General features: G+C 47.0%; 2 long non-coding RNA genes across 8 annotated transcripts; one reads left to right on the forward strand and one right to left on the reverse strand.

The window, feature by feature from the left end:
* Nucleotides 1-1,082: 1,082 nt before the first annotated feature.
* LOC132028208 (uncharacterized) lies at nt 1,083-18,376 on the reverse strand. 3 transcript variants are annotated; one of them, XR_009407376.1, is made up of 6 exons: nt 18,287-18,376; nt 17,920-18,061; nt 5,383-5,466; nt 4,937-5,117; nt 3,393-3,513; nt 1,083-2,368 (listed from the first exon to the last, which is right to left on the reverse strand). It is a non-coding gene; the product is annotated as an uncharacterized LOC132028208 (long non-coding RNA). The 3 variants fall into 3 exon arrangements; XR_009407374.1 differs by lacking the exon at nt 4,937-5,117; XR_009407375.1 differs by lacking the exon at nt 4,937-5,117 and having other exon boundaries at nt 17,920-18,066; nt 18,287-18,374.
* LOC132028207 (uncharacterized) lies at nt 18,118-23,268 on the forward strand. 5 transcript variants are annotated; one of them, XR_009407371.1, is made up of 5 exons: nt 18,118-18,395; nt 20,183-20,344; nt 21,751-21,876; nt 22,571-22,710; nt 22,942-23,268. It is a non-coding gene; the product is annotated as an uncharacterized LOC132028207 (long non-coding RNA). The 5 variants fall into 5 exon arrangements; XR_009407369.1 differs by having other exon boundaries at nt 18,119-18,395; nt 22,616-22,710; XR_009407372.1 differs by having other exon boundaries at nt 18,120-18,395; nt 22,653-22,710.
* Nucleotides 23,269-27,885: the final 4,617 nt, after the last annotated feature.

Below are 27,885 nucleotides of genomic sequence, written 5' to 3' on the forward strand. Positions count from 1 at the left end.
GGAGTCACCCCCTGATCTGTTGACTCACAACCTTGAGATCAAGACCTGAGCTGAGATCAAGAGCCAGATGACTGACTGAGCCACCAGGCGCCCTGAGGTTTTCCTTTTTCTTAATGCTCTTTTAATCTAGAATAGTCTTCCCATTAGGTTGTTACCCTGCAAAAGTTCCCACATTCTGATTTTACCTGCTTCCTCCTAAGTGTACGTCAGTCGACTGTGATTTTAAAATCAACACCTCATTGTTAGGATAACACATGGCACTGAATACATGAGATGGTTTTTGTGCCCATGAGTTATTAAACTATTACAGGATGGTGAGCTAATGTTTTATTAATTTATTCACTCTGTCGTTGACCTCAAATTCAAACACGTCGGATTCCCATTGGGTACTCTAAAAATTGTGAATGTGGGTTTGTTTCAGGAGCACTATCCTGGGGTCACCTTTTGATGGTGAACCTGCTTCCATTTCCTCCAGGAGTCCTTGGTGCCTAACAGATAGAGGCTTCCTGATGGTTGTCTTTGAAACCCTGGCCTGCAAGTTTGAAAGGCCTCTTCTTCCCCACCCTTATTCCTTACCTCAGCAAGTCACTGAAGGTCTGGGAACTTCTGTTTTTCATAAACAACCCAGATTTTTCTCCTAGACATCAATTTCTAATTTGTTCTGCTTTCCCCATATGTCTTTAATATCATCCTCACGGCTTCTCTACCTGGTTTAGCAGAAGAAGCACCCCACAGGAAGCCCCTGGGTTTTCTTCAGAAAGAACTTTTCTCTGAAGCGAATGAGACACCCACTTGCCAGAAAAAGAAGAACATTTATCTTGCCAGATAAAAGAAGAGCATTTATGGAAAGGTGAACATTCTCATTTTCCTTATCGGCAGGCCAAGGATGACATCTAAATTCCTTCACCCGGAATTTGACCCAGTTATCCTCCTATATTTATTCACTTTTAATTTAGAAAAATGTTGAAAGTGTAAAAAAGTAAAGAATTAGTACAATGAACACATATGTACTCTCCACTGAGATTCCAGTGCTAATATTTTGGCTCTTTTTTTTAAAAGATTTTATTTATTTATTTGGCAGACAGAGATCACAAGTAGGCAGAGAGACGGGCAGAGAGAGAGAGAGGAGGAAGCAGGCTCCCCGCTGAGCAGAGAGCCCGATGCGGGGCGGGGGGGGGGGGGGGCTCAATCCCAGGACCCTGAGATCATGACCTGAGTCAAACGCAGAGGCTTTAACCCACTGAGCCACCCAGGCACCCCTGGCTCATGTGCTTTATCTCTTTTTTGTTTGTTTGTTTTACCTGTTTGAAAACAAGTTGCAGACATCAAGCCATTTCACTGCCCAATACCTCCATCTGCATCTTCTAAGAATAAGCACCTCCCTCCATGTCGCCACAATGCCCTTGTCACACCTATGAAAATTATCAACCATTCCCCAATCTGTGTAACACTTGTTTCACATCCCAGTTTCCCCATTTGTCCCCAGAATTACTCATATGACTTAAAAAAACAAAAACAAAAACAAAAACAAAAAAAAACCCAGGAGCCAGTCAGGAATGTGAAACACTGCTTTTGGTCTCTTTATCTCTTTATCTCAAATAATTTCAGTAGTGATTTTTAAATATGTCCACAAATGCTTTCTCTTGATTCAATGGTAGAAATTCCTCTGGAGTGTCAGCTGTCCTCTGACTCATTTCTAACAAAAAGAATGAGCAAAAGTGACAGCTCATGCCTCTGAGACTGGGTCACACCTGGCTTTCTCCTTGCTCTCTCTTGCACGATCCTGTGAGCTACTGTTCATTGCTGTGTAAGCAGCTCAGCTTGGGGGTACTTTGTTACTGAGCAGGAAATAACTGATTCAGTATCCATTCAGCTTCTCCCTCTAGCCCTCCTTATGTCTCCTATGTACTGGAAGTTAAGTTTAAAGGCTTAATGGGGTTTAATCCAAACATTTCTGGAAAGAGTCTTGATACATTATTCTGAGAAGTTCACGATCCGGTAGGTCAGGAGTTTCCTGATGGTAGGAGTCCCACTAGGAGTGGGATTATGTTTGATCCTTTAGTTCCATTACTAAAAACCTTGTGCCAGGTGATAGATTATTGCTCAACAACCTTCTCCCACCCACCTAACCTCTGTAAGAGGAGGACCCTTCCACACTCCACCCGCGGAAGGCGGCGGTGATGCTTTGGCTGATAGGATTTCGCGCACATGACGCAAGTGTGCTTGCCTTTCGGGGCTTGCCCTCCTGTACTTCTGCCATCACCATGAGAAGAGCTCCTCCCTGGTGGCTGTCGTCACCTGCACCCGAGCCCCAGGATCGTCCTCAACCAGCTCAACCAAGCCCAACCTCAGCCAGCTGCCCTGTAATCTGTGAAAATAAATAATTGTTATTTTCAAGTATTCATTTGGGGGTTTTTTAGACAGTTTTTGGTGGGGGCAGTAGCTAACCGATACGACCCAGCACAATAAGACAGCTGCTACTGGTAGACACCACTGGACACTGGCTTTTCTCAAAGAATAGGCCTCCTTATCCACACGGATACATGCGCCTGGCAGCCAGGTTTCTATGGCAAATCTTGCCCCTAGCACCATCGGGAATGAGACCAGGGGAGGGCGCCTGAGCTCTCCAAGTTGGCTTTGGGGGTGAGCACAGACTAGCTAGTTTCCCCGTGTGGCTAGAATAGTAAGACGTACGCGCAGGGGCGATGGGGTAGTCTGTTCGACGTGGAGGCAGGGCAGACGGGGCAGCGGAAAACAAAAAACAATGAAGCAGACACGAAGGAAAACAGGGTCCTGCCAGCAGTCCAGGTCCTGGCTCTCATCCCTTTCTCTAGCCCAGATTCTTTCTTGACCTTCAGTTCTAGTGCTCCATATCCTTACAAGTGACTCTTTTATGAATAAGAGTGTCACGGGGTTTCTATACATGCAACTCAAGGATCTTCATACGCATGCAGAAACCTGTCTCGCCCAGGTGTGCCCCGAACACGCCTGCGTCAGTTGCCTGGGACCACCGCAGCGGATGCACAAACTTGGTGGCTTAAAATAACAGAAATGTCTTCTCTCACAGTTCTGGAGACCAGAAGCCTGGCTGGGCTGCACTCCCTCTGAGGACAGAATCCTTCCCTGGTGCTCGTGGCTTCTGGAGGTTCAAGGTGGTCCGAGACCCAGGTCTCCCTCCCTCCAGTCTGCACCTGCGCTCTCATATGGCCTCGAATGTGGTTTTACGTTCTTCTCTCCTGCCTCCCAGAATGACAGATGTTGGAGGGAGGGCCCACTCAGATTATCCAGGAACATCTCATCTCAAAACCCTTCACTGAATTACATCCACAAAAACTCTTTTTCTCATCATGCCACATACGCTGCGTCCGAGTATTAGAACGTGGACTTCATACCTCCCGCAGCTTCTCTCCAGGCCTCGGCCAGTGGGACAACCTCATACATGGGTACCTGTGTGTGTGATCTACAGAATTCAACTGGAGAGCATTTTAAATATCCATAGAAGTTGTGCATAGTCTGAAGAAAAAAAAAGAGAGAGAAAGCAAGATTCCAACAAGTTTTAAATTCTTTTGTGTTGAACAGACATTTTACATATTTTAGGATCCCTCTTAAGGTCCAAGGTATTTGAATGTAGTATGTATAATGGGAACATAAGGATTCAAGCTACACCAAAGAATCTCCTAGAGACTCTGGAATCACTGACAGAACAATCATGCACAGGACTCCCTGCATGACTGCCAGGCAGGAAGAAGACCCACCTTGACCTGGCAATGTTCAGCCTCATATTTGCCTGTACTGTAGCCCGTGGCCTTAGTAGCCTCAGTAGCCTCAGTGAGCTGGGTTGCTGACTATATTCTGCCGTGCACAAATATCTTTTAGTCCAGGAAGATTTAGAATTAAGTATCAAAAACTTTTGAGACTCAAAACCATTATATTTTATTTTAATTTACTTCGTAATGTCTACATCCAGCATAGGGCTTGAACTCACAACCCCAAGACCAAGAGTCACGCACTGTACTGACCAAGCCAGTCACGTGCCCCTCAAAAACATAGCATGAAGATGAAATTTGTTAGGTAGGATATGCACATTTGGTACTGGATATTCTTGGGATACTTAAGAGAATTTGACCTATTGGAAGCTCAGCTGTGTCACACTGAGTTTCAAATGTGCAACTGAATCATCAATTTGACTTTTGCTTTGGGGATGAAGTCTTATCTTACTAAGTTTATTTACCATGTTGAAACAGTTCAGAGAGAACTTAAGCTTTGTTTCTTTTGTAAATTTGTTAGATTTCCTATAATCAATAGTCAGGAGATTTTTGTTGTTGTTTTTTTAAGTTTGTTTGTTTTTACTTTAGGGGTGCCTGGGTGGCATAGTTGGTTGAGCGTCCAACTCTTGGTTTTGGTTCAGGTTGTGACCTCGGTGTCATGGGATCGAACCCAGCATTGGGCTCTGCGCTCAGCAAGGTGTCTGCTTGGGATTCTCTCTCCTCTCCCTCTGCCCCTCTGCTTAAGCTCTCTCTTTCTCTAAAACAAATAAATCTTTAAAAATTAAAAAAAAAAAATTGGGTATGGACACTGGGGAGGATATGTGCTATGGTGAGTGCTGTGAAGTGTGTAAGCCTGATGATACACAGATCTGTAACCCCTAGGGCAAATACTACATTGTATGTTAATTTAAAAAATACTATAAAAAAATAAAAATAAATTTCTTTTACTTTTAAGTAACCTCTACACCTGCTGTGGGGCTCAAACTCACAGCCCCGAGATGGAGAGTCACACACTCTGTCAACCGCACCAGCCAGACACCCTAAGAGGTTTTTTAATTGTTAATCCAAATAACAAAAGCACCATAAGAGGAAATCAGTTATGTGACATTTTACTCTACAGCTAAAAAGATCTGAGGGCGGGTGGGAGGAGAGGGGATTGAAGGCCTGACCTTCTCGGTTCCAGAGAAACAAGGGCTAGGGATGCCATGTCCAACCTCAGGTCTTCAGCTCACCCTGGCCTCGGGTGTGCAGGAAAGGTAGGAGGGTAGATCTTCCGAGTTCTCCCCACAGGAGACATTTTTCCCTCTTCTTTTTGTTCTATGTACATGAGGTGAAGGATGTTCACAAAACCTGTCGTGGTGATCATTTCCCAGTGTATGTAAATCAAGCCTTCTTACTATACATGTTAAACTTAAAAAAATGAATGGTAATAAGGCAGTCAAAGAGAAAAAAACTGAGCATATGATGAGAAGAAAGCCATGTGTTCAAAGGCTCAATGAGCTTAGGTGTATAGCGTATTTGATTAACTTAAAGAAGCCAGAAAACTATGTCCTCTTTGGCTGGAGAGGCCCATGGGAGCAGACACAGACACTGCATGTGCTTTCTGTTTACTCACGCATCACAAGAGGAGTAATGATGCCTTGAACTGGAAGCTCGGGGCTGGCGATATTTTGGCTATTACTGAAGTATTCCAGTAAGGCTGAAACGACACATGTATAAAAACATTGTAAGGGTGTTATTACAAAGGTGTGAGTCATGTCTAATGCTTTAGCTTTGAGTTCAGAAAAAAGCTTAATGTTTTTCTTTTTATGAAGTTTGTCTTTTCCCCACCATTTGTGAATTTTAGATTTACTATAGAAAGATAATTCTGGTTTCAACTGTATTCCAGTTATAATAACGTTTATACTCACACTAAAAAAAAAAAAAAAGGTTGAGGAGAGCTAATTAATTAAATTAGTAAATGGGACCAAGTATCATCCAAAGATCTACTTAAACCAATGCCTCAAATTTGCTCGAAATATAAGAAAAATGAGATCTGTAACTTAAGCTTTAATAATGAAAGAAGAATGGTTTAGGATTTGGAAACTTCATATATTGAAAATTAAAATATAGAACCAAAGTGAACACCTGCACAGTTCTTTCTGCCCTCAAAAACTACCTCAAGAATGCCCAAACCCTCAAATCAACAAATTGGGGCCATCCCTTGTCCCTTTCTGGCTGCCAACATCGAATACTTTTTTAGGCCCAATCAAAGTGTGTCAATTTTTTTTAAAAAATGTATTTGTATCTCTTCTATCTATCTTCTGATCACGTGTAAAGTCAACCCGTTCCAAACGGTCATTTCACTGTGTTTGTGTCCATTATGTGAACTTGATCTTGCTTGGCCTTGGGTCCTCGGAATTTGGGCCGGCAATTTGCAACAATGTGGATGGAGCTAGAGAGTAGCTCCCTTAGTGAAATAAGTCAGAGAAAGACCAATTCCATACGATTTCAAGCCTATGTGGAATTTATGAAACAGGACAAATGAACAAAGAAAAAGAGAAACAGAGAGATAAACCCCAAAACAGACTCTTAGCCATGGAGAGCAAACTGGTGGTTCCCAGAGGACAGGTGAGTGGGGGGAGGGGGAAATAGGTGAAGGGGCGTGAGAGGACACTTCCTCGGATGAACACCGGGTGATGGAGGTATCTGCGGAATCACCGGACCCACCTGAATCTAATATAACGCTGGGTGTTAGCTGTACCGGCACTAAAATAAAATTAAATAAAATTTGGGGTTGCCGAGGGGCACCGGAAAGGCTCAGTCGGTCGAGCACCCACAACTCTTTTTTGGGGTCATGGTCATGGGCTTGTGGGATCCAGCCCCGTATGAGGCTCTGCACTGGGCGTGGTGCCTGCTTAAGATTCTCTCTCTCCCTCTCCTCTGCCCCTCCGCCCGCTCCTGAACGCTCTCTCTCTCTCAAAGAAAATGGATAAATAAACTTTTTAAATAATTAAATAAATACAATAAAGAGACATTTGCAGCAGCTCAACTCATAATCGCCCCAAACAAGAAAAACCCGGACGTGTTTCAGTGAGCGAGTCGGTAAACAATCAGGGATATATCTGTGCATAGAAAGTTACTCAGTATAAAAAGGGGCAAATTATTCAGACACCCAAAAACGTGCATGGATGAGCTTATGGTCTACTAGTGTGGAGAGAGCTCCTAGGAAGGAAGGGTCAGCGTGGAAAAGGGGCAGAAAGGGAGAGCATGATTTTGCTAATTCAAAGCCAAGTGTGAAGGACGGTCCGTTCCAACCCCTTTGCGTACACAGCGAGCAAACACACCCGTAAGGAGAAAAGGGCAATTTTCCGGCAATCACAGGACCCATTTAGCGATTTCTTTTTCTCTGCCTCCCTGAACTAGCTCTTAGTTTAAATAATGAAACCACTCAGTTTTCTTTCTTTCACGGGTAAGCATTATGATATTTTGGCATTTAAATCTAAATTCACAGATGTTCTTAAACAACACTGCTTCCTTTTTTCCTAAGGAAGAAACCCCACTGTTACTGTTCTGGAAAGTGGGAAACTTCTTCATTTGTTTTAGGGATGACATCAGTTTTCACAGAAAAAGGACACCATCCTATCACCATTTAGGGTCCCGTTTGTATTAGTTATCTTTTTTTTTAAGATTTTATTTATTTATTTGACAGACAGAGATCACAAGTAGGCAGAGAGGCAGGCAGAGAGAGAGGAAAGGAAGCAGGCTCCCTGCCGAGCAAAGAGTCCGACGTGGGTCTCGATCCCAGGACTCCAGGATCATGTCCTGAGCCGAAGACAGAGACCTTAACCCACTGAGCAACCCAGGAACCCCTGCATTCGTTATCTCTTGTTGCATAACAAACATCATTAAAATTTAGTGACTTCAGCAAAGAAATATATGGTTTCTCAAGTTTCTGCTGGCCACCCTTAGGTTCAGACGGCTGGTCGAAAAGCTGAGGCGTGGATCTAAGGTGGTTTCATTCCCATGTCTGGGACCTCTGTACAGCAGTCAGCTCGCCTTTGCTCTCCACAGGGACTCCGAGTGTTCCGAAAGATTGACAAGAGAATTTACAATATCCCTTAAGGCCTAGTCTTAGAGGCTGCTTGCTGCTCTGTGTCATTTTTGCTGCATTGTGTTGGTCAAAGCAAGTCACCGGGCCAGCCCGAGGTTGGAGAAATGAATCTTAGTGCTTGATTTAAGGAGGAACAACAAAGCCACATTGCAAAATGGAAAGGGCACAGGGACGCTACTCATCAGGGGGCCATGACAGTAGCAATGTACAACTCTGCTGCTAATGATGTTTAAAGCTCATATGAATATTAATTAAATTAGCTCTTAGATCTGAAACTGAATGAAGTTAAGCTAAAGATATATTTTGGATTAGAGGCTCAAGTTCACTCCAGCTTTGATGTAGTTAATCCTTATTTGAAAACCACTGGAAACAGATGATTCAGAGATATCTGACCCTGTGGTTTTTATGAAGATTTTAACCATCAACTAACAGAAGAGTAACATGGAACCCTTTAGCTATTTTAAAATGCGCTGTTATTATCTAATCGTGTGTCAAGTCCCCTAGGTGTCCTAATGTCTAAACATTTCACAATGTTGTAGAATTATAAAAGGATCCAATTCCCAAAAGGATGAAAGCACAGAAACATCCACCAGAGCCGAGTGCTGGAGGTCTCTGGAGCAGAGGCACAGAGGAAAACCAAGATAATCGCTGGTGTGTGCGGTTCAGACTTAGCCTTCTGTCACCACAGGCTGCCAAACCTGTCACCTTTCCGGCAATAAGGAGTGATGCTCACAGGGGGACCAGAGCCACGGTGACACCTGGCCACCTCTGTGGTCTGGGCTAATCCCAGGAATTCCCTGGGGGAAACGTATCATGCGCAAATATCAAGGTCAGGAAACTGCCCAGACACCTGTCCCAAGTCCTCAGCCTCACCGAATTCCTCATGCTCCTTCCCACGTGAAAGCCTCCATGCTGGCCGTCCTTGACGCCCCAGAGTAAGTAAAGAAGAGGAGTATAAATCAAAGCCAGGGAGCTGGCATCCTCGAAACGTTCTGGCTTGCCCCTGTGTTGCTCCCAGCCTGGATTTTCTACCTCCATCCTGCCTTAGGGATTGATTTTTCCTCTGACACCTTGAGTCAAGGGCACTTTTGCAATCCCCAGGCTGTGCCAGACTGTGCCTGAGCCTTCTTGCTGGGGGAGAAATGACACCGGCTCCTGCAGACACAGATCCTGCAGAGAACACTGGGCAGCGGGAGTGTTCCAGATTCTTCCGGAAGATCAGGGGAATAGGGAGAAGAAGCCCCGAAACAGAAAAACAAGAAAATGAGGAGGAAAAAGTGTGACTCTGGAGTTAAGAATTTCCTTTTCACGCTTCTGCTGCCCTGGGGTGGGCCTTACATGACCATGAGGAGGAACCGGAGGGGTTTGTAGTGTGGGGCTGGGCCTGGCATGGGTGGTGTGTGCCACGAAGGAGCCATCCGCGTAACGGGCGCCATGATAGAATGGGCACTCACGCCCGCACCGGATGGAGACAGATAGCGAAGGCTTTGTCCCAAACCAAAAGACTCTGCAAGCGTCTCTCAAAATTCCGAGTTTCCATGTGAAGCTGTCTTCCTGTGGGAACTCGACTGCGTGAAACAAGCGGTTAAAGCATTTAGCAGCTCTGTGTGCCCAGGGGCTGTAATGTCAGTCATTCTTTCTAGAAAAAACCCAAGTGTTTATGACTCAGGCAGCTCTCCCACCTTTCATGCAGTCCCGGGGAGTCCTTCACTGGCCTCTTCCTCCCTATCCCCACCCCGCTCCCAGGTCCTCCCGGTCTCTCTCTCCCCATGGAGCCTCCTCATCCTCAGGACTCCCTCCCTCTCCTCCTCCAAGGGCATGGCTCCAGAACAAGCTGACCACCCTGCACAGCCCCAAGTCCTGGGACAGATCCCACAACCTAAGGTTCAAGGTCAAACTCCTTAGCGGGGCGTTGATGTCAGGCTTCGGTTTACTCCCACGGACCCCTCCCCTCTGACTCCCAGCCTCCGTTCTCCAGGACCAAGGGCATCGGGCACTGTCACACTGCTGGGCTTCGATCCATGCTGTTCTCTTCTCCCTGCTGCAAACTCTCTGGGAGGTGGAGGCAAATATTTTTTCAGCTGTAAGGCTGCACTCTTCCCCACGACCTCAGCAGAACCCTCGCCCTAACCGCTCACTGCGGGTCGTGCCCGTGGGATTTCTGCTCGCCATGTGTTTCAGTCCCTGTGATGGGGGACAGCTGGGAGCTGGGATGTCTGTCTCTCTTCTGTCCAGGAGGAGGATGTCGTCACTGCATCCTGCCCTCCCCGAGCTCTGTCTCATTCCACACCATACAGTGAACTATTCCTCTCATAGGTCTCCATGCAGAGGGCTTTCTGAGGAGAAGGTTCTCTGTCAACATGTGGAAGCTGCTTTACCCATCCCTGTTGTAGATCTATTCAACTGTTTTTTGAACTGGCCGCACCTTCCCCCCCCCCCCCCCCAAAAAAAAAAACCCTAAAAATAGGTCTCTGATGGTTCTTTGAGATGGTAAAGTTACCATATAACCCACCAATTCCACTCCCAGGTATAGAGCCGAGGGAACTGAAGACCTATGTCCACACCAAAATCGAGACAAAAATGTTCACTGCAGCATTATTCATAACAGCAAAAAGTAGAAACAACCCAAATGCCCACCAGCTGACGTATGCAGGGATAACCTGTGCTCCATCCACTCAGCGGACTATCCTCCGGCTGTAAGAAGGAATGAAAGTGCTGGCACGTATTACAATATGGATAAACCTTGAAAACATTACGCTGAGTGGAAGATGCCAGACACAAAGACCACAGATCCCATGATTTCATTTATAGGGAATGTCCAGAGGAGTAAAATCTATTTGACTCTAATCTTTCCATAGTAGATGTATCGAAAGGCTAGAGTTTGGGGAAATCTGGGTGGCTCAGGGGGTGAAGCATCTGCCTTCGACTCAGGTCATGATCCTGGGGTTCTGGGATCGAGCTGACTGCTCAGTTCCCACGGGGACAATCAGACCTGACTTGTGCGTCTGGAGGAGGTGACTGGTATGTGGGAGTTACACCTCAGATAAAGAACTCAAATGGAGAGGAAAAAAATTGTCCTGGGAACCTTTCAAGGGATATTCTAGGCCTTGGAGGCCCAGATATTGTATGTCACATATGTTCTAAGCGCAAGAAAAAAATCGCTTTCCAAAGATGTTCTGGCTCTTGGCCTCCGTTAACTTCTCTTCAAGCCTCTACTCTCCCTTTTCTGCACCCCCTCGGGTGGGGAGGGGTGGGTTGTTAGCGCCGACAGAGGGTGGCTGAGAAGCCGCTACTGCAGGTGCAGGAGGAAGCCCCCCGCAACCCGCCGGGGAGGACCTCCCTGCAGGTGTGCATGCGGGCCAGGACGGTCCCAGGCGGAGGCTGCATAGACGCGCCTGCCCAGCCCCCAGGGGCTGTGCTCTGGGAAAGGGTGACACCGCACTGTAAGGGAGCTGTTCCGCGGCAGGTGCACCCAGCCTCCCCAGAGACCCCGACCCAACCTTAACCAAACTCCCGGGATGGGGGGAAGCCCAGAGGGGAGTTTTCAGGGGACTTGGGGAGCGCCCCCCCCCCCCCCCCCCCCCCCCCCCCCCCCCCGCGGGGGGGGGGGCCCCCCCGGTTCCGGTCCCCCCCACCCCCGGGGGGGGGGGGGGGGGGGGGGGGGCTGTGGGCGCCGCCCGGGACCGAGAGGGCTGGTGTCCTTGGATAGGTGTGATGCCTCCCAAGGGCCGCCCGAGAGACTGGAGGTGGGGGGCGGAGCGGGGAGGGAAGGGGAGCAGGAATGCGGGGCCGAGTCAGCGGAATCCGTGCCGACCGAGAGAGACCTGGTTCAGAATCAAAGGCACCGCAGGGGGCGGGAGGGTTGGAAAACAGCAACATTTGTATTAGGGGAGAAAAAGCAGATACAAATGTCCTCGCAGTGGGAATTCGGGGTTCGCAGGAGAAAGCAGGCGGGGGGGGGGCAAGAGCCAGTGTGGGAGGCGAGCGCGCGCCAGGGACACAGGGGACCCCTGCCCAGCCGGGTGGGCGCTGTGTGGGCCGGGCTGAGCAGGCCCCGCGGAGGAAAGAAGCCTAAGGGAGCTGATGGATGGTGGCGGTGTAGACGCGCCTCCTGGTGTCCCCTCTAAAATGCGCGCCCGCTGGGGGAATCTCAGCGACAAAGAAAGAGAGCCCCTGGGCGCTGGAGGCTAGAAGAAGAGCCCCTACTCAGCCTGGAGCCATTCGCTTGGGGCTTTGACTTTGAGGCTGACTCAGACCACCTTGTCTCCAGCCAAAGGGCAGGGGTGGCCGCTGCCAGCAGGAGTCCCAGCGGGGAGCAAGAGGGGTCTGTCCATCTGGGCCTTCTTTCTTACAACTGTTTCTCTTATTACCAACATGTTTCATGTTCGTTATTTAAGAGTATATCAAATACATTATCCTGGCGTCCTGGCCCTCCCCAGATGTCCGCCCCTAATCCCTAGAACCTGTAAATATGCTCGATGGCACACCTGGCCCCGCACAGTGCGGGGGTTTTGCATGTGTGATTAGGTCGAGGCTCTGAAGGTGGGAGATGAACAGGGATTACCTGGGTGGGCCCAGTGTGGTCACAGGGGAGAGAGGACAGGGGGAGCAGGTCAAAATACAGGTTTCTGCTGTAACTGCAGAAACCGAGGTCCCAGCAAAGCGATCGCTAGCTTTGGAGGTGGGGGAAGGGATGCGAGTTGCTGAATGCTGGCAGCTTCTGGAAGGTGGAAAAAGGCAAGAAAAGAGTTTTGCCTTGAGCCCCCAGAAAGAATTCAGTCCTGCAAACACCCTGATTCCAGGACAGCCCATCTCGCACTTCTGACCTCAGAGTATAAGACGATAAATCGCTTCTGTTTTAAATGACTAAGTTGGTGATAATTTGTTATAGCAGCACAGGAAAGTAATGCATAAATACATACATTTTTAAAAAGAAAATAAATCAGTTGTGATCCACCAGCCAGAATAAAATAATAATTTTTAATATCTATAATGTAGCAGTCAACGGAGGACAAGAACCGGTATGTGAAGGCACTTGCGAAGAACGAAAGTGTCGTGGAGCTGATGCTGGCCTGTCCAGGTGAACATGCCGCAGTCATTTCACCAGCCAGGAGGGTGTCCAAGCTCGCCCGATGCCCAGATCTGGGCTTCTCAATATCATTCTCCCTCACAGAAGCCAGAGCTCTTTGGATAAATGGCTAATTTCAGGGCTCAGATAGGAAAGATACAAATGAAACCAGATGGTAATATTCTGTGAGACAGCGAGGAAGTCCTCAAAGAATGACAGGAACTTAGCCAAAGAACCCAAGAAAGTTAGCTTGGAGGAACTCCCTTTCGACAAATCTGGGATAATTGGACCAACAATACCGATAGTATTGAATTATGACCATTCTTATTTTACCTATCCCAATCATAGGGTAAAGTAAAAATCCACAAGTGCTGGCAGATATAATTATGTAAATGAAAAAATAATTGGGGAGAAGAGAAAACTCTTCTTATGGTGGAATATCAACTAGTAAGTGTCAAAGGAGTAATGGACGTTGAAATACCATTTGCCATCGGAGCATTAATTGTGTCAGAGAGAATCGCCAGTGGATGCTGAAGTAGTGGGTGAGAATTTAATGAGAAATGGGATATGAATACAGTCTTACTCTCTCCTCGCAGGATACTAACCGTAAAAGGAAAGTAACAACTTTCCAGTGGAGAAACCTGGCAGCCCCCTTGGCCAAAGGATCAAAATTCGTGTCACCGGGGCGCCTGGGTGGCTTAGTGGGTTGGGCCTCTGCCTTCAGCTCAGGTCATGATCTCAGGGTTGTGGGATCGAGTCCCACATCGGGCTCTCTGCTCAGCGGGGAGCCTGCTTCCTCCTCTCTCTCTGCCTGCCTCTCTTGTGATCTCTGTCTGTCAAATAAATAAATAAAATAAAATAAAAATTAGTGTCACCGGTAATGGGACAAATGGACAACGTGAGCCTCTGATACAATACCACTGAGGGTCCTGTCATTTTGGTGCTGCTCCTGCCAAAAATTCATAACCTCAGTTTGTGAGGGGCTAGCAAACAAATCAGATTGAAAGGTATTTCTACAAAATAACTGGCCTATATCCTATAAAAATGCCCATGTCATGAACAACAAAGAAAGATTAAGAAACCATTCCTTATTGGAAGGGACTAAAGAGGCATGATACCTAGCTGCCCTGTGGATTTGACGCTGGATCCTGGACTGGGAAAAATGGTATCTTCCCCCCTTTCTTTTCAAAGGACATTAGTCAGGCTACAACGTGGATTAATCTTGAGGATCTTAACCTTATGCCAAATGAAATAATCCAGTCAAAAAGGATAAATATTGCGGGATTCCACTTTTGTGAAGTACTCAGAGTTGCCAAATTCAGAAATAGAAGAGATGGTGGTTTCCAGGGGCTGAAGAAGTTGGAATGGGGTTACTGTTCAGTGAGTACAGGGTTGAGATGATGATAGATGGTGTGCATGTCGATGGTGTTCCCTAGAGACTGAATGTTTGCAGCGCCCCCAAATTCATAGAGTGAAACGTCATCCCCAACGTGATGGTGTTTGGAGGTAGAGCCTTTGAGAGGAGAGTAGGTCCTGAGGGCAGAGCCTTTGTGAACGAGATTAGTATTCTTCTAAGAGAGACCCCAGAGAGCTCCCTTGCCCCTTCTGCCATGTGAGGACACGATGCCTCCTCGCCAGCCACCGGACTTGTCCACACCTTGATCTTGGACTTGCAGCCTCTAGACCTGTGAGAAGTAAATGTCTCTGTTTGTAGGCCACGTGATCTACTGTATTTTTACCACGGCAGCTCACATGGATGAAGACAGTGGTAATGGCTGCACAACACTGTGAATGAGTTTAATGCCACGGATTGTATGCTTAAAAATCGTGATAATGGACAACAGGTGTTGGCGAGGAGGTGGAGGAAAAGGAACACTTGTACACTGTTGGTGGGAGTGCACACTGGTACAGGCATTGTGGAAACAGTATGGAGGTTAAACATAGAACTACCTTACCATCCAGTCATCAGACTACCCAAAGAATACAAAAACACTAATTCAAAGGGAAACATGTACTCCTATGTTTACAGCAGCATTATTTACAATAGCCAGATATGGAAGCATCCCAGACATCCATCAGTTGACCAATGGCTAAAGACGTGGAGATTATATATATATATGTAAAATTCAGCCATAAGAAAGAGTAAAATCCTGCCATTAGTAACCACATGGATGGAGCTAGTGAGTATAAATGTATAATGCTAGGCAAAATAAGTCAGTCAGAGAGAGACAAATATGGTATGATTTCACTCATATGTGGAATTTAAGAAACAAAACAAATGAGCAAAGGAAAAAAAAAGAGAAAGAAGAAAACCAAGAAACAGACTCTTAGCTAAGGAGAACAAACTGACGGTTACCAGAGGGGAAAGGTTGGGGAGGTGGGGGAAACAGGGGGCGGGGGTGAAGGAGAGGAGAGCACTTGTCGTGATGAGCACGGGGTGACGTACGGAAGTGTCCAGTCACTTTATCGCACACCTGAAACTAGTATACTGCTGCATGTTAACTAACTGGAACAAAAATAAAAACTTTAAAAATTATAGAGAATATTTTTAAGTTAAGGTTAAAATGCTAAATCTCATGCAATATGTATTTTACCATAATAAAAAAATAATTTGAAAAATCCTGCGACTTTCACAAACACACCCATCAGTAGCTGACCGGCAGAATTTTCATGAGGTCTGTAGTTCTATAATACGGGTATGCCAATGTTAATTTCCTCATTTTTAAAAAGATTTTATTTATTTGTTTATAAAAAGTTTTTTAAAGGTTTTATTTATTTATTTATTTGTCAGAGAGAAAGGGAGCACACAGACAGGGGGAGGAGCGGGCAGAGGGAGAAGCTATTTCCCCACTGAGCAGGGAGTCCGATGTGGGACTTGATCCCAGGACCCTGGGATCATGACCTCAGCCGAAGGCAGACACTTAACCGACTGAGCCACCCTTGGTGTCCCAAGATTTTTTATCTAGAAAGAGAGTGTGTGCGGGCATGCAAGGGGCAGAAGAAGAGAGAGAATCCCAAGGAGACCCCCCCCCCCCACCAAGCATGGAGCCAGACATGGGGCTCAATCTCATGACCCTGAGTTCATGACCTGAGCTGAAATCAAGAGTCAAGGCTTAACTGACTGAACCATCCAGGGGCTGCTTTCCTCATTTTGATAAATGTACCATGGTTATGTATGAAAATGTCCTTTAAAAAAAATAGAAACATATAGTGAAGTATTTAGGGGCAAAGAGGCACAATGTCTACAATATCTTCTCCAGCAGCTTAGAAAAATTAATGTACGCAAATTATTGATATATGGATGATCTGGGAAACAAAGACAGAAGAAAAACTTAAATTTTCCTACTCTCTGCAGCCCACTGACAAGTCCTTGAAACAGGCAGAGTGACATTCCTCTAGGGACTCAACTGCCTCAATGTTAATACTCTGCTAAGGGCAAAAGGTAACCCCAGCCCGACCCCCGGGATCCTGTGAGTCTACTTTCACATATAAAACTTCCTTTAGAAATTCTTTCATATCTAAATCCCCCAAGATACATGTTGGCAATCATCTCCCAAGCATATGACCCACCGATATACATCTGAAGAGTCTCATGACTAAGGTTTTATTAGATGGCAATAAATGACCTTTTCCAGATAGCTAACTCCCTCAAGGTTCCGGAAACCTTGTTTCTAAAATTCCTGAGAGACTTACCCTAACCTCCTCCCTACTTGAAAGTCTGTAAGGGGCCACTCACTCCTCGTGATCTCAGGGCAGCTCTTTCTTCCCATGGGTCCTGTCCCTGTGCTTTAATGAAATTCTTTTTGCATCAAAGACGTGTCAAGGATTTTTTCTTGGCTGTCGCCTTTGAACCCTAACATCTTTCCTACATCATAGAGAGAAAGAATGGTAAAGCAAATGCGCAAAATATTAACATTTGGGAATTGTGGGTGAAATGTAGAGAAGAATCTGTACCATCACTGCAACTTTTCTGTAAACGTACTTCAAAATAAACAGTTTAAAAAATTCGAAGAACTCGGGCACCTGGGTGGCTCAGTGGGTTAAGCCGCTGCCTTTGGCTCAGGTCATGATCTCAGGGTCCTGGGATCAAGGCCCGAATCGGGCTCTCTGCTCAGCAGGGAGCCTGCTTCCCTCTCTCTCTCTCTCTGCCTGCCTCTCTGTCTACTTGTGATCTGTCAAATAAATAAATAAAATCTTAAAAAAAAAAAAAAGAAAAAAAATTTGAAGAACTTGAACTAACTGGAAAGGAATGAAATGGTCTGGAGGGAACAAGATTCTCATGCCTATGGCTATCTTGGCCACCTGGGCTCTGTGACACCCTAATTCAGGTGGCACCAGAAAAAGGGATGTAGGGTCTTAGCCACACAGACCAGTGGGGGAAAAATGGGCCAAGAGTCCTTGGAACAGAGGCTAGGGCAGCCCCAGCCACTTGCGGAGATGAGCCAATACATAAAGACCCTTGGGGAGCTTCATTTGGGCTCGAATGGATAGCCATCAGGAGCTCTAGTGGCAAAGGTGAGGCAGAGAAACCAGGCAGCAGATGAAGAAGTTCAAAGCCCTAACAGTTCTGTTGCTGGGAACAGAGGGAATCCAACTCCTCCAGCTACACACAACGGGGACCTCTCACGGACGCCATGATGAGCGCAACAAGTCGGACGGAGTCAATGGTCCACCCAGCCTCATCCCACCCATCTGAAGTTCAAAAGCGGAGCAAACTGTCGGTGATGGAGTCCCATTCCTGTCCCTGGGGGGCGGGTACTGAGCCGGAAGGGCCAGGGAATTCTGCGCAGTCCTGGAAGTACTCGACAGCCTGTTCTGGGTGTTGGACACAAGTTATCAAGATGTACACTTAAGCTTTGCGCACTTTTTACTCTATGTGTTAATCCCATATTTAAAAGGGTCTAGCCCCACCCCCGCCTCGGCGCGACAGCCCCGACGACGCGTCCGCGTGAACGAGGCTTTCACGCAGATTCAATGGAGGTTCGATTTACCTTGTTTGTTATTTCGTTGCTAAGCAACACAGTCCGAGCTGCACAACCCAGTGACGCCAGCGACCGAGAGCCCATGTGGGGGATGTGCTAGACAGGGATCCGAGAGTGACCGACAGCGACAATCCCCGCTCCCGCTCCGCGCCTGCTCTGGGAGGTGGGGGAGGGGAGGAGGGGGGAGGGGAGGAGGTGGGGGGAGGGGAGGAGGGGGGGGTTGCCGAGCTGGACGACGTAGCCGCCGCCCGCCCCTCCCGGGCTGCCGGGAGCCGCTCGCCCCGCCTGCGCGCGCCTCCATCGCTATGACAACCGCTTCCCAGCAGGGGGCTGGAAGGGGCCCCTGCGGGTGTCAGGCAGGGCCTGGAGGTCTCACCTGCCCCGGATGGAGGAGCCTGACCAAGAAACTCATGAGTCACCGCAAGGAAAGGCTGATGCGTAGGGTCGCTGCTGTCAAAACGGGCAGATCGGAGGCTGGGGGACAGGTCGGTGAGCGTGGGGGAGGGTTCTCAAGGGCAGGGGGGGGCGGGGCACGGAGGGAAAGACTGAACCCGGGTACAACCCAGATGGAGTGGAAATGCACAAAGGCCACCCGAACGGGAAAAGGCAAAGGCTCTTCATCCAGAGCTCACTACGCGCACGGAGCCGGCCACCCTCCGCGCGCAGACACTCGCAGGCCGCAGAGGAGCCGGGAAGCTTCCTCACGGAGAAAGGAAGACCGCGGATACGCTCCGTGTGGACGCTGCTGGCCGGGAACCCAGCGGCCTCCTGCGCGATCAGTTACAGACGCGCGGTGGCCTTCTCTGACTGGTCCGAAAGTGGAGGTGGGACCCAAAGTTAGAGACGCTGACAGGGATCAAGCGCTGACCCTTCCAGGCCAATCGCTGCAGGGGTTGAACTTTGGCTTCCTTCTGGGCCTATATGGTCAGGCCATCATCCGTGTGGGCGGTCTCTCAGGGAATACCCAGAGGTTAGAGGTCGAGAGTGGCCCCTGTGGTCTTATTCACAAGGAAGTGAGAGGCCCAGCTGGGGGGGGGGGGCACCCCAGAAGACGTGGGACATGGAGCATCCCAGGGAGGAGAGTAGTGGGCGATGTTAAAGCCCCATGTGAAGTCCGCAGTACCGGGATCGGGGGCACCTCTGATGGGAATCGGATTCCCCTGAGAGCCCGGCATGTGTTTCTGGCGCAGGCCCTGGACCTAGACGCTGAGTGCGCTCCTTCCGACGTGTCAGACCTGGTACCTCGCTGAAGCTGAGCGCTCTCTTCCTCAACGCCTACCTCCTAGGAGTGCTGAGTTTGGGACGGAAAATTGTGCCCAAGTTCGTTGGACAGGGCCTGGCCTTCAGCAAGGGCTCAGTCAAGTTACATGTTATTTAGTGCTTCCAAATGATTGGTCAGAAACTTAAATTCAGAATATTGTGGGGAGGAAAACCCAAACTGTGGATTAATTGTAAACTAAAGTGTCAGAGACCTGGGTGCAGAGTGGGGCCGGAGGGTGGCTGGTGAGTGGATAGAAGGGGCTGGAAGGGGAGAGACAGTGGGCACAGCGGGCACCAAGAGGAGGCATTTGTCCAGCCTGGACCAGGTGCCCTTCCCAGGGTAGAGGAGGAAGAGGGGGGCTGTGCCAGTGGTGAGACTGGCAGGTCCCCTAGAACTCCGTTCGGAGTGAGGCAGGAATAGTTCTGTAGAAGGCAGGTGGGTCAGGGGGCTCCCGGCTGGCTCAAGGAGTAGAGCATGGGACTCTGGATCTCCCAGTTGTCTGTTCAAGCCCCACACTGGGCGTAGAGCTTACTTAAAAGAGGGAGAGAGAGAGAGGTAGACAGAGAGCAAGGCAGATCTTGTTGCCAGGAGACAAGAAGGAAGGAGAATTTCACAAACAAAAATACCATGTATGTCATATGCTTTAAGGGTTTGTGCTCAAAAAGATTTAGGGACACCTGGGTGGCTCAGTCAGTTAAGTGTCTGCCTTCAGCTCAGAACATGATTTCGGGGTCCTGGGATTGAGTCCCCACATCGGGCTCCCTGCTCAGCGGGGTGTCTGCTTGTTCCCCTCTCTCTGCTCTTGCTCTCTCTCTCTCAAATAAATAAAATCTAAAAGAAGAAGAAGAAGATTTAAACCTAAGAAATCAAGAAATCCTAGTTAGACTTCAGAATTACATCTAAGCAGTCAGAACGGAAATCATTACATGGGAGCCCCAAGTGCGGTTGTGATGCTTTCCTGGTAAACCTAGAAAATGTTTTTTAATTCAATGGCAACTTCTTCTGGGACAGGAAGTAAGTCTTTGATCTGCCTGATCTGCCTGACCTGCTTATCTCCAGGATCTAACAAAGCAGGTTCTACAGAAAAACCACTCCGTGAGTGTTTGATGGAGACAGACAAGATGACAGAAGAAACTCAACCCTGGAGCTGAATGTTTTCCATAATTGAGGAGGGTGAGGTGCTAACCTAAGGTTTCCTCTGGGTTCTGTAGGGCTAGGAAAAAAATCTCTAAGGGAGAGCCTTGGTTTAGGGCAATGACACAATTTCAGGGTAGAAGCCAATCAGACTGAAATGTATGTTTCAAGGGACATCCCAAAGAGAGACTCCCCTCAGGCCCCGGGAGCTGCCCCAGAATGCTGGGCTGAGGGGGTGTGGCAGAGGGACTTGAAATTGGGCACAGGCTGCAACCAGCCGGTCAGTGCTGAAGCAGACCCTCGTGCTGGAGCTCGAATATTCCCTGACCACCGTGTCAGTTTTCTGTGGTTGCCGCAACCAATTACCAGAAACACAATAGCTTAAAATGACAGTTATTATTTCACATCACAGTTCTGGGAGCCAAAAGGCTGAAATCGAGGTGTTGGGAGGGTCACGTTTCCTGCAGAAGCTCCAAGAACCCGTTCCTCGCCTCTTCCAGTTTCTGGTGGCTCTAGTCGTTCCTGGCTGCGGCTGCACTGTTCCGACCTCTGTCTCATTTTCACGGGGCCTCCTCTTTGTGCCTCAAAGATCTCTCTACCTCACTCTTTTTTGCTCTCTCTTCTTTTTTAAGATTCCATTCATTTGAGAGAATGAGAGAGAGAGAGAGCACGCGAGCAGGAGGAGGGGCAGAGGGAGAAGCAGGCTCCCCGCTGAGCAGGGAGCCCAATGCGATTTGGGGCTTGATCCCCGGACTTGGACTTAACTTACTGAGACACCCAGGCGCCCCTCTTTGCCCCACTCTTTTTTTTTATTACTTTTATTAATATAATGTATTATGTACTTCAGGGGTACAGGATTATGAATCATCAAGCTTACACATTTCACAGCACTCACCATAGCACATACTCTCCCCAATGTCCGTCACCCAGCCACCCTATCCCTACCCCCCCATCTCCCAGCAATCCTCAGTTTGTTTTGTGAGATTAAGAGTCTCTTATGGTTTGTGCCCCCCACAATCCCACCTTGTTTCATTTTTTTTCCCTCCCTACCCCCCAAACTCCCTGCCCTGACTCTCAAATTCCACATATCGGGGAGATCATGTGATAATTGCCTTTCTCTGATCGACTTATCTCGCTTAGCATAATACCCTCTAGTTCCATCCACGTTGCTGCGAATGGTAAGATTTCATTTCTTTTGATGGCTGCATAGTATTCCATTTTATATATATACACCACATCTTCTTTATCCATTCATCTGTTGATGAACATCTAGGTTCTTTCTATAATTTAGCTATTGTGGACATTGCTGCTATAAACATTAGGGGGCCTGTGCCCCTTTGGATCACTGCATTTGTATCTTTAGGGTAAATACCCAGTAGTGCGATTGCGGGGTTGTAGGTAGCTCTATTTCCAACTTTCTGAGGAACCTCCATGCTGTTTTCCAGAGTTCTCTGCTTCACTCTTATGAAGGCACCTGTCAATGCATTTTTGGTCCACCTGGGTAATGAAAGATAATCTCATTTCAAGAGCCTTGACTGAATCACCCTGCAAAGACTCTTTTTCCAAATAAGGTAACACCCACAGGGGCTGGGGATTAGGGCACAGATGTGTCTTTTAGCCTTCTAACCCACATCCCAAAGGTCAGAACATGACATTCATAGCTCACTCCTGAAAATGCTTGTGGACTGCCACAGGGCTCCTGGGATACTCCGGAACTGACTCTGGGGTTTACACCAGGCAACCCAGCATCCGGAGATGGGAGCCTGGGGGGGTCTGTCTTAGTTTGGGAAATCCGACATTGTTTCAAGGAATTCCTGGGCTATGGGATCCTCTGGATGTACAAGGTTTTGTGGCCAGTTTAGGAACTTTTCTACTCTTAAGGGTGGACCTCTTGGTTCATTTATCCTTTGGGTCCCATGGATGGGTCAACACTTTGCAGAATGCATGCTTGGACATTCCAGCTGCATGAGATGGCCTTTAGGGAAGGGTTCAGTGGCCAGATACTTGTGGACATCACTGGTGACATTCCCTTTTTGCAAATCCTCAACACATTTTAATAGATTAAAGGCACCCAGGAATCTTACAGTAGAGAAGACTAGTATTTCCCAACTTTCTTGGAACCGCTGACAACTCATACCTTGCTCTGGAAGGGAGACCTAGTAAGAGGAAATGTACGAGTATGTGTTTGGTCTGTGTGTCCTCTGGGTTGGCAGCATGAGCGAATGCCAGATTATTCCTTGTTTCTGACCGTCTTTGCCATCCCAGGGCTGGTGCCAGCTGCTGACTCTAATGGGCTCCGGTCCCCATTAGGTACCTGCTCACCGGCTGACGTTTCACTTTGTCCCAGGATTCCGCTGTGCTTGCCCAGGACTTATTGATCCTGCTTTGATGTTACAGGGCAGAAGGTACAGTCCTTGGTTGTGCTGAGTCCTCCTGGCCCTTCCCACATTCTGCCCTTTCACCACAGCTGGGGACCTTGCCTTGTTTGTGGGTGAACTTTTGCATACATGGCATTAAAAGGCCTCTTTAATCAGGCTTCATTGAGTAGTAAGGTTGGAAACGTGGCAGTTCAATCTGAATTTGTATGAGGATCAGACGGGGTGAAGGGGTTCCTAACTTCTCCTTTCCCTTTTTAGGTCTCTCTTGGAGGAACTCTCAAGGCCTGGCCTACATCACATGGAGAAGCACTCAGGAACCCGTCACTCAGGAAGACCAGCAGGAGTCAACTGTAGATTGATTTCCTGCCTTCCTTCCTTCCTTTCAAGATTTAATTTATTTATTTGGGAGAGTGGGGGAGAGGTAGAGGGAGAAGCAGACTCCCTGCTGAGCAGAGAGCCCCGTGTGGGACTCGATCCCAGGCCCCTAGGATCATGACCTGAGACGAAGGCAGAGGTTTAGCCGACTGAGCCGCCCGGGCGCCCTTTCCTTTTATTTCCTTCCTTTCTTCCCCCGCCCCCACCTCCTTCCTTCCCTTCCGCTTGCTTGCTTGCTTTCTATGATTAGGAGATTGATACAAATTAGAACAAGGCTTTCTTTCACTGGAAAATTAAGGGAGAATTGTAAAGAATGCAGAAGATCTTGTCAATTACACTTGTTATTAGGAATATCAAGAATGTTTTTAATGATAACATGCAATTTCAAATATAAGAATAATTTTAAAACCTCGCTGTTCTCGTTAATGAGGGAGATATGAATAAAAGGATATGAAGGACTGTGGCTTTTTCAATCTGTTATTCAACAGATTGTTAATACATGGTGAGACTTAGTAGCCGTCACTTTAACTGAGGGACCGAACTCAGTCCCATTAGTAGCGACTCGACCTGACTTTTCAGCCTCCCCGTGTGCTGTCCTAGGAAAGATATGACACCACCTATGAGATAATCTTTCTAAAGAAATGTTTACTATGGTGAGCTCTGTGAAATGTGTAAGGCTGATGATTCACCTGTACCCCTGGGGCTAATAATATGTTATATGTTAATAAAAATAATTAAAAGAATATTTAACCCTAATCAACTCAAGCCTCTAGGCCAACTTCCAGTTTACAGGAAACAGGGGTTAAAGTAACCAGTTAAATGACAACAGGAAGAAGCAATCAGACAAATCTAGAGTGAGAGATATTGTATGAACAGCTGTCCTGTGATCTGCCAACAGACATGTCATCAGAAAACAAAAGGTACAGGGACTGTTTTATTTTCATTTTTTCTTATTTTATCTTATTTTTATTGTTTATTTTATTTTATTTTTTTTAGAGAGAGAGAAAGCATGAGCATGTTTTGGGGGGTGGCAAAGGGAGAGGGCGACTCTCAAGGAGACTCCATGTCCAGCAGGGAGCCTGATGTTGGGCTCAGTCCCATGACCCAAGATCACGACCTGAGCTAAAATCAAGAGCTGGACGCCTAACCGCTTGAGTCATCCAGGTGCCCCCTTGCGACTGTTTTACAGTAAGGGCGGAGACCATATAGACTTACACCAGTGGCGATGCATGAAGCTAGATTGGGGGAATCCTTGTGTTACAATGTTTTTTTTTCCAGGGGCGCTTGGGTGGCTCCATCCTTTAAGGGTCTGCTTTTGGCTCAGGTTCTGACCCCAGGGTCCTGGGGTCAAACTCAGCATGGGGGTCCCTGCTCAGCGGGAAGCCCCCTTCGCCGCCTCCTCCTGCCCCTCCCCCACCGCTCCTGCTCTAGCTCTCTCTCAAATAAATAAGTAAAATTAAAAAAAAAAAAAAACACCAAAATTTTTTCAAAACAAAATCATAAAAGGCCCTCTTGGGACAATTACAGAAACTTGAGATTCTAGATAGTATTATGGGGTGCTAAGGATTTTAAAAGAGATTATTCTAACTCTGGGAGATACACCTTAACCTGTTCAGGGGCAGGATTGTTCAGACACATACTTCCAAATGATATGGAAAAGAAAAACTGTAATTAAAATACATATGGCTACATGTTAGTAATTGCTGAATCTAGGTTGAGGACAGATAGCTGCGCATTGTACCATTTCTTTACCTTTTCAGTATGTTTGAAAATATTCAGAATAGACATCTGAGAAAAAAAGGAACTGTGATCTTGAAGGCCTTTGTCTCAGCAACATTTTGGCTTAAATTGTGAAGGATTTTTACATGAATTTCATACCCAGATAATGTCAGTAAAACGAAACTCCTGGGACTCTACTTGATGGTTTGATTTGACTCATTGTACATCCTTGTTGAGAACATCTGTGTGAAATACTGAAATTGAACTTATTACAACCAAGAAGTGCAGCTGTAAAAGAACAGACCCATGAAGGTAATAATGTATGAGTGTTATTCAAGGTGAGCTATGATATGAATTCCTCTCTTCCTAAGAAAGGCCTTTATATACTTATTGTCATTCCAGCATCACAAAGTATCTCCTGAAAAAGTATACTTAATTTATTCAGCCAATGTTTATTGACATGCTGCTACATGTTAAGGGTTATGTTGGCCTCGAGGATCCATCGGTGAATGAAAAGTGGCCAGTGAAGGACCACAGGCTACAGACCTCCATAGGCACTAGGACAGGAGCAGCCTCCTTCATGCGAAAGTGCAGAGTTCTCTCAAGATTTTGCTTGCATACTCCCTCAAAAATTACGTATACCTTTATTTCTTGAACAACGAAATAATGTTCAGTTTTTGGTTAAATGGCGGCAAAAGATGTCATTATGTTATACAATTACCATTTTAAAATAAAATTGTTTCATCACCTTTTAAAAAATATCCTAAGTGTAGTTTCTTTATCATCTGTGTCTAGGAATTTCCGTATCTGTAGTTTTTGTAGGGTGGTTTTGCTGTTACGTGAGTTCTTGCTCAAGGCATCTTGTGACATATATACACACATAAATAAACATATGCACACATGCATTTGGTTATGTTTATTGTGTGTAGCTCATGGTCCTTGTAAACTTATACAGGAAGGTTCTTTGAGGGCTGGTGTTATGGACTGAACCTGTCCTCCTAAAATTAATTATTGAAGCCCTCAGTCCTGATGTGACCATATTAGCAGATAGGGCCGTCAGGGAGGCAATTAAGATTAAATGAGGTCATGTGGGTAGGGCCCTAATCCAGTAGGACAGCGGTCCTTGTAGGAGGAAGAAGAAGAGACACCAGGGACACACACAGAAGAAAGACCATGTGAGAGCATGCTGCAAGAAGGCAGCCATCTGCAAGCCAAGGGGAGAGGCCTTGGGGGAAACCAGCCTTGACCGCATCTTGACCTTGTACTCCCAGCCTCTAGGACCGTGACAAAATAAATTCTTGTAGTTTAAGCTACCCAGTCTGTGCATTTTTAAATGGCAGCCCCGGCAGAGCAAGACAGCTAGGAAATAGTGCATTCCTCTAGAGGGAATCCACATCTGCTTCTAGCAGGTGCTTGGGGCTCCCAGTGATCCAAGATCACTTTGAACTGAATTCACTGTCAGAGATTATTTGATCACTGGGGTGATAGAAGTTTGGGGTACAATTCGTGCCAGGCCTGGTTCATGGGTATCATCAGCAGACAACTTTTCCTAGATGTCTTGGAGGGTGTCAGATTTACTTCTGGCTCACCATTCCCCAGAGGTAACAGGCCTATATGGTCCTTGGGAAGAATCCTGGAGGAAGGTCCATTAACACAGTCTCGTGCTGGGCAGGTTCTGGGCTTCCATGATTTTGCTTGCTTCTGGAAGCTGTCAAAACACAAGCTCAAGTTTGCCTTGCTCAGCAGAGTATAAGTAATTTCCATGTTCCATTTACCTCTTGTCCTTAGATTTTGGCCCAATAATTTCCTTACTGTTTTTCTAAACGTGTAACAATATGTTTTTTATATTTCACCTTTTTAAAAAAATTTTATTTATTTGACAGAGAGACACAGCAATAGAGGGAGCACAAGCAGGGGGAGTAGGAGAGGGAGAAGTAGGCTTCCCGCTGAGCCGTGAGCCGGATGCCGGGCTTGATCCCAGAACCCTGGGATCATGACCTGAGGTGAAGGCAGAGGCTTTAACCCACTGAGCCACCCAGGCGCCCCCCCGAAAATATTTTTATATAATGGTGGTATTCTCATTTGAAAACGGTGATTCTAACATAATGAGCATCTATTATTTTGTCCTCTCCTTTCTCAGGGGAAATGTTCCTTTCTCCACCTCAGTAATGTAGTTCAATGACAGTGTCCATGTTCTCACAAATCTTAGCTCTTTATTTTATTTATTTATTTATTTATTTATTTGACAGAGAGAGATCACAAGTAGGCAGAGAGGCAGGCAGAGAGAGAAAGGAGGAAGCAGACTCCCTGCTGAGCAGAGAGCCCGATGCGGGACTCGATCCCAGGACCCTGGGATCATGACCTGAGCCGAAGGCAGTGGCTTAACCCACTGAGCCACCCAGGCGCCCCACAACTCTTAGCTCTTTAGCACAATCATTTGGTTCAGGGATGGGCACCTACCTGGACCAATGACCTGGCCTTCCCTGGGACAAGTTCCCTGGCACTGGAGATCATTTCCCCTGCCCATCCAAGGGTGAGGCTGAAGATATAACCTTGAAAGCTACAGGTGGCCTTTTCTCCAGCCATGTGGAGGAAGCTGGCCTGACAGCATGAAACTCACATGCAGAGAGAAGCAGAATTTAGGGGTGGAGGCAGAGAGAGCGACTCTGGTTCTAGTAGTCCATCAGGCCCCCCGGACCACTACCCCATTACAATTTGTTCAAATTAACAGTACATTCCTCCAACATTGCCTGCAAGTTTAACTGGGTTCCTGTGAATGGCAACCAAGAGAATTGTGACTGTTTTATGTATCGTAAAAGGCTGTTGTGAGGACCAGTGCTTGGCACACAGCAGGACTCAACAAATGTTGGTTCCTTACTCTTATTTATTTATTTATTTATTTTTCCTTACTCTTATTTTTAACTTCCAAATGCTTAACGAAAAAACGCTGGGGCAATTCTCAATTCTACAAGTAATGTTTTTGAGCATCACTAAGTAAGACACTTAGAGATGAGAGGGAGCCCTCTACCCTACCACATACACACATTTCCCTCCAGTCCTACCTCAGCTCTGCTGTCCTGAGGTTCAGATACCTGCCCTGAAATATTA

Source organism: Mustela nigripes, chromosome 12, assembly GCF_022355385.1.
Source record: "Mustela nigripes isolate SB6536 chromosome 12, MUSNIG.SB6536, whole genome shotgun sequence".
In the NCBI taxonomy this organism is placed as follows: domain Eukaryota; kingdom Metazoa; phylum Chordata; class Mammalia; order Carnivora; family Mustelidae; genus Mustela; species Mustela nigripes.